Source organism: Emys orbicularis, chromosome 17, assembly GCF_028017835.1.
Source record: "Emys orbicularis isolate rEmyOrb1 chromosome 17, rEmyOrb1.hap1, whole genome shotgun sequence".
Taxonomy (NCBI): Eukaryota; Metazoa; Chordata; order Testudines; family Emydidae; genus Emys; species Emys orbicularis.
The window spans coordinates 13280530-13293539 of NC_088699.1; the positions used below are offsets into that span (position 1 = coordinate 13280530).

At 40.0% G+C, this 13010-nt stretch overlaps 1 protein-coding gene across 1 annotated transcript in view; it reads right to left on the reverse strand.

Moving 5' to 3' along the window:
• RABGEF1 (RAB guanine nucleotide exchange factor 1) overlaps positions 1-13010 on the reverse strand; it is a 69280-nt gene that overhangs the window by 19425 nt on the left and 36845 nt on the right. The window lies entirely within an intron of this gene.

Below are 13010 nucleotides of genomic sequence, written 5' to 3' on the forward strand. Positions count from 1 at the left end.
AGAACAGAAGAGAAACTTGTTGACAGATGTTAAAGAAATCCAGTGAAAATACTTTGATAAAGAAGTATAAATATTTTGAAGAGTCCATTTGTCTTATAGAGAGAAGCTACCCTCTCTCTAATTATTGAATAATTCAAGTAGTAAAAACACAAAGGCTAGAGAAGCCAGGGCAATTTTCACTAGTTAGAACACCCACATCTGATGGTTATACAATCATACAGTACCAGAACAGTCACAGGATGAATGTAAATGTGTACAGCTTTTGTCAATGTAAAGTGCTACGTACAGGTCAACTATTAATACAGGAGATCTGATTCTTCACTGTCTTGCACCTTGTGTAGTCATACAATACTTAGCATTAAGTCTTCTTTCTAAAACAATAATGATTAATCAGCGAAATTTCAAGCAAAAGCTTGAAACAATTGCATAATTATTTTTTGTCTTAGACTATTATACTGCAGGTGCTTGCTTTAACCAAGCTTGGCTTTTCACACTGCATCAGCAATAGTTTTATTTGAAAGTGACAATGTACACTCCAGTTGCTTCCATCAATGCTGAGCTGACTGTCAATGGAAGGATCAGCTTGAAGAAAAACATGCTAATTTTGTAAGTTATTGGGAGGTTTAAGGAAGAGATTTTACATAGAATATTCTAACATGAATTCTATATCCATTCTATAAGATTGCCTTAACTATTCTAGGAAATAAGCCATATATTTTGCAACTGTCATCTCAAATGATTACCCCCCGGCACGCACGCACGCACACACACACACGCACCTACGTTCCATACTGTAACAAGAATAATATTTCAGTATTGTCCATGAACCACATCTAGAAATTAAATTTCTTTGGCTAACAAGAGCAGGATGGTGCTTGAGAGACCCAATGAAGGAGGAATTTGGGGAAATGAGGGACGCAAAGTGAAGGTGCCCACACACAAAACCCTCCAACCACTTGTGAGCTTGCATCATTTCTTGCTTTAGGAAAGGGCTTGCCTTTACATCCAAGTGGTGCAGACCCTACCTCAGCTTTCTGCAACTAAGTTCAGAGATACGGACAAATCTGGCTCCCTATATCTAAACAGACCTTTAATTGCTTTAAAAAGAAGAGAAAAGCCAGATACTAGGGCCAAGAAGATTTGTTTGGTGTGCTGCAAATGCTCTGCTGTACAGCAGAACAAAAAAACAGATTCTTTTCAATGTAAAAACTCAGAAACTTGGATTTGAAGAAGCTAAATGAATCCTTATTTGAGGAAGAAGTTCTAGACAGGGGGAAGGGCCAAAACAATTCTGTTTCTTGTGCTCTCTCTTTCTGGAGAGACTTACAGAAGAACTCTGCAGAGCCAAGCCACTAAAAGACACCAAACTGTCCCTTTCCCTCTCTTCTAAATGTCTACGGATTGAAGCGGTCGCCCTGAATCAACAAGATGGTATCACATGTCATATTTCTCAAGTTAGGCAACTTTCTTAAAGGGATTTTTTTTTAGGAACATTTTTCTCATTTTTAAACAATCTGTTGCCTGGTCAGTTTCTGAATCTGCAGCTCAATGTTTATATTTCATTCAAACCCTTACATTCATTTAATTTTCCATATAAAAAAGTCAGCTATATATGGTACAAATATAAACTGCATAACTGAGCTATCAATATTGTCTGTAGTACATAAACCTGTACAGATTACTATCGTCCTGAGAAAAGGTCATTATTGGGACTACATGACTGGACAGTCAAATCCCTTTGTTTTGTTTTTGAAGCTTTCCATTTCAAAATTCTAGTACCAATCCTTCAATGTGCTTCTATCATAGGGTCTTTTCTTTGTATTTAAATGAATGCATTACACACAAGCAATAGTTGTCTGGAGCCGACTTCTGGAGAAACTTGACTTCATTCGTTTGTTGATTTGACTTCATTGCATTATTTTGTTCCTCTTTTGTAGATAAACGTATGGTTTCTTTCTCTTGCATTTCCCTCTAGGAGGAAGATAGGAGTAGTTCAGGCATACTCCAGAAAGGAGGCCCCCTCTGACACCCAGTCAGTCTGGATCCACTCCCCTCCAAACTTCCATACACGATACAGTTGAGAGTTGCAACAAACAGGTGACAGAGCACCAGGGGGAGGTGAGTGGACTTACTTGGGAGTATAAGGATGAGGAAAGGGGCAGTGTTGTGGTGCATTATAGCATATTTCTGTGCCCACCCCTTTGCGGCTTTGGCAATTAAGGAATAGGACAGCACAGAGATTAACTGAGCACTGACTGCCATGAGTGCACTCAGGCCTGCTTCCAGTCAATCTAACATGCAACAGTCAGTTACCAATGGTTCTGTCACTCTGCTGTTACAATGACAGCAATTAGCCTCTCTCAGATTAGTGCAATATCATAAGTAATGTGAATGCTTGTGGAACACTGTTAAATAGTATATGAAGATGTGCTGTGTTACAAGCATATTGGGGGATTGCAACATCAAAATTATGTAATGAAAGAAGAGCCAAGTTGTGCTGCTTTTTTCCCCATAAGTATCTTAGAATATTTACAGATTTGGCAAAATGTCTGAATAAGTGCATCAAGAATTTGTGGTTTAATTGTGAAATGGCTTTTTACTTGCTATACTGATACTGATCTGTTTAAGTTATTTTTTATTAGAAAGCAAAAGAAAGAGGAACAGTGGTATAGTCTCCAATATACAAATGGAGGATGATAGATTCAAAGTGGAGATGGAAAAGATTTATGTTATCTAATCCACCTTCCTGCCAATGCAGGATTGTTTCCTCAATGTGCATTTTCTAATGTTTTCTCCAGTCTAGTTTTAAAATATAGTATGAGGGGGAAAAAATTAGGGAAATCTGAAGCAACTCCCAATATTTTACTTTGTGGGATTACAGGCACCTATTTATGCTGTTGAGAAGTAAAGACTGATTTACTTATTAAAATATTTGCTTTCATTTTTTATGGGTACAAATCTAAATTGGGTTTACTCTTCCCTGCCACCCCAAATTCTTTCACTATCAAATTTATCCTTGCATGACAGTACAGTGTACAGCAAGCCACTGATCTTTCATAAAACAAAGTAATATCATTCAATGGGAACATTAAGAGGATACTGAAATGCATGTTATTTTTCAGGAGAGAAAGTCAGTTGCATCTCTGCCTGACAGTTCCTCTTACTAAGCAGTGAAAGCTCCTCTTCTTTGACTCTTTCCCAAACTTATAGCTGAAGTTAACATGTAATGGAAAAAGTGCAGGGTTTCAATTACTGCAGTCATAATGAGAAGGAGAGACAATCCAAGCCAATGCCAGCAAAACTGTGTTTTGCAGGAGACTGCTTGCCTGCAGCTCGATTATTTTCTGTGAATCACCTATTTTAATAAACTAATATCTTTGAGGATTTTCTGTAGCACATGAAAAAGCTAATATTGTACCCAGACTCATTTTTTCCCTAATTTACAAAAGAAAATGTTCAAAAGTGTAAAGGTCTTGATTCCATTTGTGCAAAAAAGCTTATTTCAACTTTCTAAAACTCCCCCTTTAGCCAAGATAAAACAGTGTCAGACTGACTTTGGGTGCCCAACCTGAAACCTAGGGCCTGATTTTCAGAAGTGTTGATCACTTTCAGCTTCCATTGGCTTCAGCCAGAATTTCACTGGTTCATCTCCTTGGGATGGGGGTGAGAGAAGAGGATGGAGGGAGGGGGCTGTCTCAGGTTGGATGTCCAAACTTAGTGGGCTCTTGAAAATGTTCGTTTTAGAAGTTAGCCAACTTTTGGACAGTTGTGTTATTTGCATATCAAACCGAACTGATCAGCAACACAGATACAAGGCTAGCTAGCTCACAGTAAAATAGGAAGTGCAACCAGAAGGACATCATGATTTTCTTGTCTTACTTTCCTTTAAAGAAAGTCTACAGTGATCAGTTTACGCATCTTAAACCTATCTCCACAAACATCTTCCATTAAAATCCTAATGAAACGGAACATGCAACCCTCAGATGAACACTGCTTCACAATACAATCGCTAGGATAATAATAAGAATGCACCTTGTAAAAGAAACTTCATATGAATTTATACACTATCTTTATTTCTAGAGAGAAAGTGGGAGTACTCACACAGAAAAATTATATAAGACAAAAAAAACCCCATCATATCACCCGCAGGCAAGCACTTTTCATAAAAGGATCATTCTACATCTGACCTCTTAGTCCTCACCCTCAACAGAAACCTACACAATACCTTCAAAAGATGAACCTGGGAGCTTAAATTCATAACTCTACTAGATACTAAAAATTATGGATTTAATAACACACTGGATTTATGGCTCATTACAACGTGTAATCCACTAACCCTCCTTGTTCTATGACTGTAGGAAGTGTTAACTGCCCACTTCATCTTGAATTGTTTCCTGCAACGTGTTAACTCCTTATCTCGTCCACCTTTGTATTTAGCTGTGACACTAAAAACCTTTCCCAGACCTGAAGAAAAGCTCTGCCTAAGCTCAAAAACTTGTCTCTTTCACCAACAGAAGTTGGTCTACTACCTCACCCAGCTTGTCTCTCTAATATCCTGGGACCAACAAAGCTACAACACCACAGCAAACAGCTTTATTTCTAAGTCAGTTACATAACATACAAGGCCAGCCTTAAATCCAAAAAGGGCCCCTCCCCCAATCATACTTGTATAAATCCCCAAGGCCATATTTGTCAGTACTGTACAACAGGCACTGAAATAGCATAGAATTTGCTATTTCTTCTGGGAAATTGTACTTTTGTGCTAAGAATAAAACTCTCTCAAGAGGAACAAGAGGCTATATTTTATCAGTTTTCATATGGAACACAGATTGCAAAATATCTACAAACACACAGCGCCAAACCTATGATAGATCCACTAAAATTACCAGAACTATTACGAAAAATCATGCTGTGGCCTCAGCCTTAATAGAATGTAAAGAAATGGCACCTTCATCATCAAAATAGAACTTCTCACGCATAATTTATTTAGTGTGCACATAAAAGACTAAAATTATGTAATGGCGTCCTTTTCAGCTATATAATCAAAATACATTGCAGGATACATCAGTGTTTACAAGGACTGAAGGCAGAATTGTGACTTCAGGGGAAGCACTGTTATTTGTTAATTAACACATCCATACTAGTTCTAGAATCTATCATGTAAAAGTCATATTTCAATCACATTATTTTCTGCCACCTTTCCTTCAAGTAACCTTTACAAGCCTTTTACATACGAATAGAATGGCCATACTGGGTCAGACGAAAGGTCCATCTAGCCCAGTATCCTGTCTACCAACAGTGACCAATGCCAGGTGCCCCAGAGGGAATGAACCTAGCAGGTAATGATCAAGTGATCTCTCTCCTGCCATCCATCTCCACCCTCTGACAAACAGAGGCTAGGGACACCATTCCTTACCCATCCAGGCTAATAGCCATTAATGGACTTAACCTCCGTGAATTTATCCAGTTCTCTTTAAACCCTGTTATAGTCCTAGCCTTCACAACCTCCTCAGGCAAGGAGTTCCACAGGTTGACTGTGCGCTGTGTGAAGAAGAACTTCCTTTCATTTGTTTTAAACCTGCTGCCCATTAATTTCATTTGGTGGCCCCTAGTTCTTATATTGTGGAAACAAGTATATAACTTTTCCATATTCACTTTCTCTACACCACTAATGATTTTATATACACCTCTATCATATCCCCCCTTAGTCTCCTCTTTTCCAAGCTAAAAACTCCTAGCCTCTTTAATCTCTCCTCATATCTTTTCCTTCCAAGGAGCAGAATAGGCAAATAAATTCACCCTCACAGTCAATGAAACTGATGACATTCCTAAAATATATAACAGTTTATTATTCAGACAGTATTTAAGTTCTGTTTAGGGTCATCTTTGCATATCAGAACAAAAACTAACCCAGAAATCAGGCAGAGTTAAGCAGAAATGAACATGTATTGTGAGCTCCTGGACTTCTGGGATAGCATCTGTACAAGTCAATTATGTAATTACTACAACACATGAAAAATGGTTCCTTAACATAAGCAATAACTCTGCACTTTCTGAAGGTCAAAGAAGTGACTTTGTAGGAGTGCAGTAGATGTCAACAATGGTATTTCAGTTACACAGGTTCAAACAAATGTTTCCTTTTTTAAATATGTATGAAAGTCCAAAAAAACCAAACAGACTAGTAGGAAAAGGTAAGCCATCCACTTTCATATTAAATTAGGCACACTAAGTGTATGCCAGCATTTAAAATTTATGATCAACAGCAGTAAAATACCATGTGGCCCAACAGGTTTATCATTTGACTCCTGAATCCCTCCCTTCCAGCTTTTATCCTCTATCTCCAGAAACAAGCAAAGAGACTCAGAAGTATTCCTGAATTCTATCACATTCCTTAGAGACAATCCAGATTGCTCTTTCCATTAGACTGATCTGCCCAAGTTCTGGATTTTTTTTTTTTTTTTTAAAGTCTTACCCTCTATGGCACTATCTTTGGAATGAATTTCAGTGGGCTGTAGCCCACGAAAGCTTATGCTCAAATAAATTTGTTAGTCTCTAAGGTGCCACAAGTACTCCTGTTCTTCTTACTATGGACATTATTATTTTAATTAGAACTGGTCAAAAAATGTTTAAAAGGAAGTTTTTTGAACACTTGGTGCAAAACAAACATCAAGACTGCCTGACTGTTCTGGGTGCTAAGCATTAAACCTCAGAGCAGGATGAGAAAGGGGAAGGTGAGGAAGACTGCATACATTTTGCCAAGATATCAGCTGATGCTTTACATTTTATTAGTGGAGGAATGACAGATTGATTCCAGATCAGATTAGAAAGGTTTCAGGTAGGGTTCACCACTAGTTCACAGCATACTTCCAACACTTGAAATGCTAGTGTTTCAGCTGTAGCGCTTCAGTGTAGCCACTATCTATGGCTGGGAAGGATTCTTCATCAGCGTATGAGAGGCAATAATGGAAGAATTCTTCTGTGGACCTAGCATTGGCTACACTGGAATTTAGGTTGGTTTATCTAGGCTGCTCACAGGTATAGATTTTCACACCCCTGAGCAACTTAGTTAAGCAGACCTAATTTTCTAGCATAGACCAGGCCTTTGAATCCATGTACAAATCTACAAGATAGACTACCATAGTGTCTTTACTGCAAAGCAACATCTTCTACCAAAGTCTAGTCTAATATAGAGTGGCATCTCTGGATTTTAGCCATCAAGTTGTCCAACCCTGCCCAGAGCAGATTTAAATGACACAGTGGTATCTGCCAGCAGCAGGTCCACACTAACAGTCACGTGAGAGCTAGCAGTGGTAAAGCTGTACCAGTACTACTGTGATGGTGGATAATTTCAGCGGGGAAAAAAACATTGTATACAAGGCTACAATGACACATTCCCAAATGAACCCATCCCCAAACAGACCAAAGGCAATGAAAACAGAAATTTTCTAAAAGGAGAAAGGTATCCATTAGAAAACAAGAATTTCTTTGGCTAAGCCTATGTGAAAACCGTAATGTCATTATTACCAGTAGTGTCTTCAGAAGAATGATTATGAACCTCAAGTAATTTTCTTTTAATTAAATGCCGCAAGTCTTTATGAGATTGAAGTAACTAGCCATTCTATTTTCAATCACTATTCAAATATTTATTCAATTCAGAACAGCAATCACTGAATTGCATGGCACATAAATTTCTTATAAGTCATGTAAGTGCTTAAGTATTCATGATTCACACACTACTCTACAATAATCATTTAGGCATGTAATTAGTATGTACTTGTAATAAACTAGGAACCAGTTTCCTCCATAGAGAAGGGAGGGACAGATGACTTAAATATTTTCCATCCATGGTTCTATGAAAACTAACAAGTAACTTCAAAACAAGCTAACATCAACCCAATCATACAGTAACCACTTTGTTCAGAACCAGCACTTAACCAATCACCAAAACTTAATCAGCAACCCAATTCACACTAAAAATATTAAGAAATTAGATACACAACAACCAAGTTTATTTTCTTGCATATTTACTATAGCCTATTATATATATATGTTCATTAGGAAGAGAGCCAAAAGATTTTAGTAAAATTGTTTTATCTTTTATTCAGAATTCAAACGACTGCTCAAACACTACTTTAAAGCAACAATGCCAGGTAAGAATATTGGTAACATGGAAATGAAGTATCACAATAAGATTTCATAACAATATTTGCCAAAGGAAGTTACATCCACTGTCTAGCATTTCTGGAATCCAATGTGCTGGTCACCAGGCTTCACAAGTTTTATAAATCTTAGTGAACATAATTCATTATTTGTTCCAACTCTAAAACAGTCATTAAAAAAGTTATATGTAAATAAAGCACCACCCCCAGCAGTGCTGACAGTGCAAACTAAAAACTCAATTTAATTTGTCCACATGCCAACTGTCTGCATATCTTATTATGGGATCTCAGATCTTTCTCAGCTACCATCTTTAATGATGAATATTTTATCCATCATGGAGGCAATAAACATAGTGAACCAACAGATCACACCCAAGTGTCTACATCTTGAACCTGTGTGCCTCATACAGAAAAGGAGGCAAATGGAATCACACACAATAGATACCTAAAAATTGCTTCCTGCTATGACTGAGAAGAAAGGAAACAAGTTATTCAGTATCACATTAAATATGCATTTTTAAATAAATTTTGATCCAAAAATCCAGATGGAAGATAAGCTTTTTGAAGTGTCAGTTATTCTATTCCACATATATATTATCAAAATGCTAGATCATTATGTTGCTTGCTTGAAGGCAGAGAGAAGCAGTTTTAAGGAGTTGACATCTGATATCCAGTTCTTAGTGTATACTTGCACCTGACTGAAGTGTTGTCGGTATCACAAGCATGATTATATGTTACAGTCTGAGGACTAGTTTAGGTCACAAGAAGTACATCAATGATATACAGAGAGACTAAGCATAACAGGAGTTTATGACAAATGGCAGCAAGAGAAAGGGGAAGCTGAGGAAGACTTACAGACTAGATTGTATTATACATTGAAATAAATGTAAAATAAGCACCCATCCATAACTTCAAGTTTTCTTTTGCACAACGTAAAACAAACACATACACACACACGATAAAAAACCTAAATAAAAATATCTGCCCCATCATATCAATCCATTAGATCATCCTATAAAAAAAACCTTCCTGATCTAGCCATCACATCTCTTCCCAATCCCTCTTTCCCCACTTCCACTCCCCAAAATACTAATGATGGGACTTGCAGCATGCCCAGGTGGTCAACAATTTCAAGTTTTTACAGATATTAGTTGGAGGGCTTTCTTCCTAGGGTCAAGTAACCTTCCTTGAGAGCACCATTTCCTTTTAAGCCATGGGGCCACAAGCTTGGATTCCCTCTTACTGGAACCTATGTGGTATCACATGGACAGAAGTGATGTCTCAGGGGGTGAGACACCCAGACCACTTAAAGTAGGTCTAAGCTTAAAATGTTGCAGAAGTACCACTGTAGCACTTCAGTGTAGACACTAGCAACACTGACGGCAGGTGTTCTCCCATCAGCATAGGTAATCCACCTCTCCGAGAGGCAGTAGCTAGGTCTATGGAAAAATTGTATTGCAGTCCACATAGGGAGCTTTCCCTTAAGACTATGCAGTTTAGTGTATAGCATGGCTCCCATATTAATTTAGTTTTTCTATGGCTCTTGTCACTATTGTATCTAAGCATTTCACATAACTACTTAATCCTCAGAACACTTCTGTGAAATAAGGAGTAGTAATAGCCCCATTTTACAGAGAAGAACAGAGGCACAGAGATTAAGTGACTTGACCAAAGTAACACAAAAAGACTGAGTCCTAGTCCAATACCTTAGCCATAAGACCATCTGTCATAACTATAAAGGGAAGGGTAACAGCTCTCCTGTGTACAGTACTAAAATCCCTCCTAGCCAGAGACTCCAAATCCTTTTACCTGTAAAGGGTTAAGAAGCTCGGGTAACCTGGCTGACACCTGACCCCAAGGACCAATAAGGGGACAAGATACTTTCAAATCTTGGGGGGGGAAAGGCTTTTGTGTGTCCCCTTTGTTTAAGGGGTTGTTCGCTCTTGGGACTGAGAGGGACCAGACATCAATCCAGGTTCTCCCCATCTTTCTAAACAAGTCTCTCTTATTTCAAAATTGTAAGTAAAAGCCAGGCAAGGCGTCTTAGATTTACTTTGTTTTCTCAACTTGTAAATGTACCTTTTACTAGAGTGCTTATCTTGTTTGCTATACTTTGAACCTAAGACAGAGGGGGTTCCTCTGAGCTCTTTAAGTTCGATTACCCTGTAAAGTTATTTTCCATACTGATTTTACAGAGATGATTTTTACCTTTTTCTTTAATTAAAAGCCTTCTTTTTAAGAACCTGATTGATTTCTCCTTGTTTTAAGATCCAAAGGGGGTTTGGATCTGTATTCACCAGGAGTTGGTGAAAGAAAGGAGGGGGGAAGGGTCAATTTCTCCTTGTTTAAGATCCAAGGAGTTTGGATCTGTATTCACCAGGGAATTGGTGAAAGGTTTCTCAAGGCTTCCCAGGGAGGGAATTCTTGAGATGGTGGCAGCGGACCAGAGCTAAGCTGGTAGATAAGCTTAGAAGTTTTCATGCAGGCCCCTACATTTGTACCCTAAAGTTCAAAGTGGGGATACAGCCTTGACACCATCTCTGAGAGGTGCTTCTCGCTGGAAGCACATTACATCGGAGCTTTGGGGTCTGTGCTGGCTTCCCGTTGGCTTTCAGGTGAAGTTTAAAGTGTTGGTCTACAAAACCCTGATGGCTGGTTTACACTGGGAACTTACGTTGGTTGCCATAGCCACATCTCTTAGAGATGTGAAAAATCCACACCCCTGAGTGATGTAGCTATGCCGACCTCACCCCTAGTGTAGACAGCAGTAATGGTTCCAGTTTTGCTTCCAATGGTCACACATGTTTACATTTTAAAAGCCACGACAACTATTAGCAACTTGACTGAAAGAATCAGTAGAAGCACTAAGTATTTGGCAATAGAGTGAACTAGCCATTAAGACTGCCCTACTCTTTCAACCCTAGAAGTGCTCCCCTGAAGGTCACTGTTTGTAGAAACTTGTACTGGAGCTGCCCCAGATTGTACTTGTCCTGTGTTTAAACAGATAACTTCAGTTTCCAGAGCTGTCATTCTATAGTTTCCATGAACACTAAATGCATGTGTAAGTTACAAAAAAAAGAATAAACCTTTGATATACAGGGAACTGTATTAAAATGGCTATCATAGAAATGGACAGGTGAGTAGATTGGGCTAGTAAGTGTTCATAATAAATTTTCAAGGCTGGACCAACTGTTATCTGAATGATTAAGTTGCATTATTTGTTAACCAAAAGTAGAAGAGACAGTAGAATTTTTTTTTAGGATGCTCTTGGGAAGTCAGGATGAAGAAATAGCTTGGTGTGTGCAATATGTGAAACAAATTTACTCCCCCCTCCCCAGAGTTAACGCAAGAGGGAAAAAAAATCACCAGACGTTTATTCCATGCGGTTTCTATGTTTCCCTATAAACCAGCCTGTTCATAAGTTCAAGATACTCTAAAAAAGAAAAGGCACAGCACCTCATTATAGAGCAGCCAGTCAAAAAACCAGAAATGGACAGCAATGACAAAGGCTATGGCTACACTGCATGCCACTTGCAGCAACATGTAGGGTACGCATAGCTACACGCAGCAGTGAGAAGTTGCGTCCACGCTGTGGTGTGGAGCTACAAGTGTCGGTGAAAAGCTCTGGCAAGGGGGGAGGCAATGGGGAAACACTCAGCAGCAGAGGAACGCTGGAGCTTTTTCCCCGCTCCTGCTTCTCTGCCAGAGCCTTTCCCACAACAGGGAGCTACAAGAGCCTTTCCCAACTGCCACAATGTCTCCAAATGGCTGTGAAGTCTGCTCTAGGCAGAAGCTTGATATACACCTATGACTCACAAACCCTGGTTTCATTGATGTTTTGACAGCACTTGTATAGCCTGCTGCACCAATAAAATATTTTTGAACTGAACAGCAGTCAACCAGAAAGATCAAACAATGTTTCACCAGTATTGTCACAAATTGTTATTTATATTATCATACAACCTAGAGGTCCCAACTAAGATAGAGGCCCCAGTGTGCTAGGTACCATACAAAGTCAGAGACAGTTCCTATCCCAGAGACATTACAGTCTAAATGGACAAGATGGATAAAGCATAGGAAAAAAAGGAAGTTTTTCCATTTCACAGATGGGGAACTAAGGCACAGAGACTCAAGATTTGGGCAGAGATCTGCCAAAGGTCACACACAGGAAGTCTGCAGTAGAGCTGGGAATTGATACCAGGGCTGCAAAGCCCCAGTCCCGTGCCTTAACCACAACCCCACCCCTCCTCTTACACAAGGGTTCTCAAACTGGGGGTCAGGACCTCTCAGGGGGTCATGAGATTATTATATGGGGGGGGGTCGTGAGCTGTCAGCCTTCACCCCAAACCCCGCTGTGCCTCCAGCATTTATAATGGTGTTAAGTATATTAAAAAACATTATTCATTTATTGGGGGGGGTCACACTCAGAGGCTTGGTATGTGAAAGCGGTCACCAGTACAAAAGTTTGAGAACCCCTGTCTTACACCAACTCGCTCCACCAGGCTCAGCCTCTCTGTACGTGGGATGGGGCCGGAGTGTGTAGCCCCTGGGGGCCCTTTACCCCGGGCACTCCCACCCAGACAGCCGCACACCCCCGACCTAGGTCTATGGTCGTTCCCGCCCCCCGCCTTCCTGACCCCGCTTCGGGCCGGGCTAGGAGGGGCTCGCCAGGGTGGATCAGGGCGAGCTCGTGACACGGCCCCGGGGGAAAAACCCGTGTTCGTGGCGGATGAGGTGCGATGGGGAGGGGCAGGGGGCCGCCCTACGGGGTCTGGGGGGCCGCCCCCCCCGGCTCTGTAACTGGGTCAGGACAGGCTCCCCACGCGCCCCCTAGCAAGGGGCAGGGGCGGC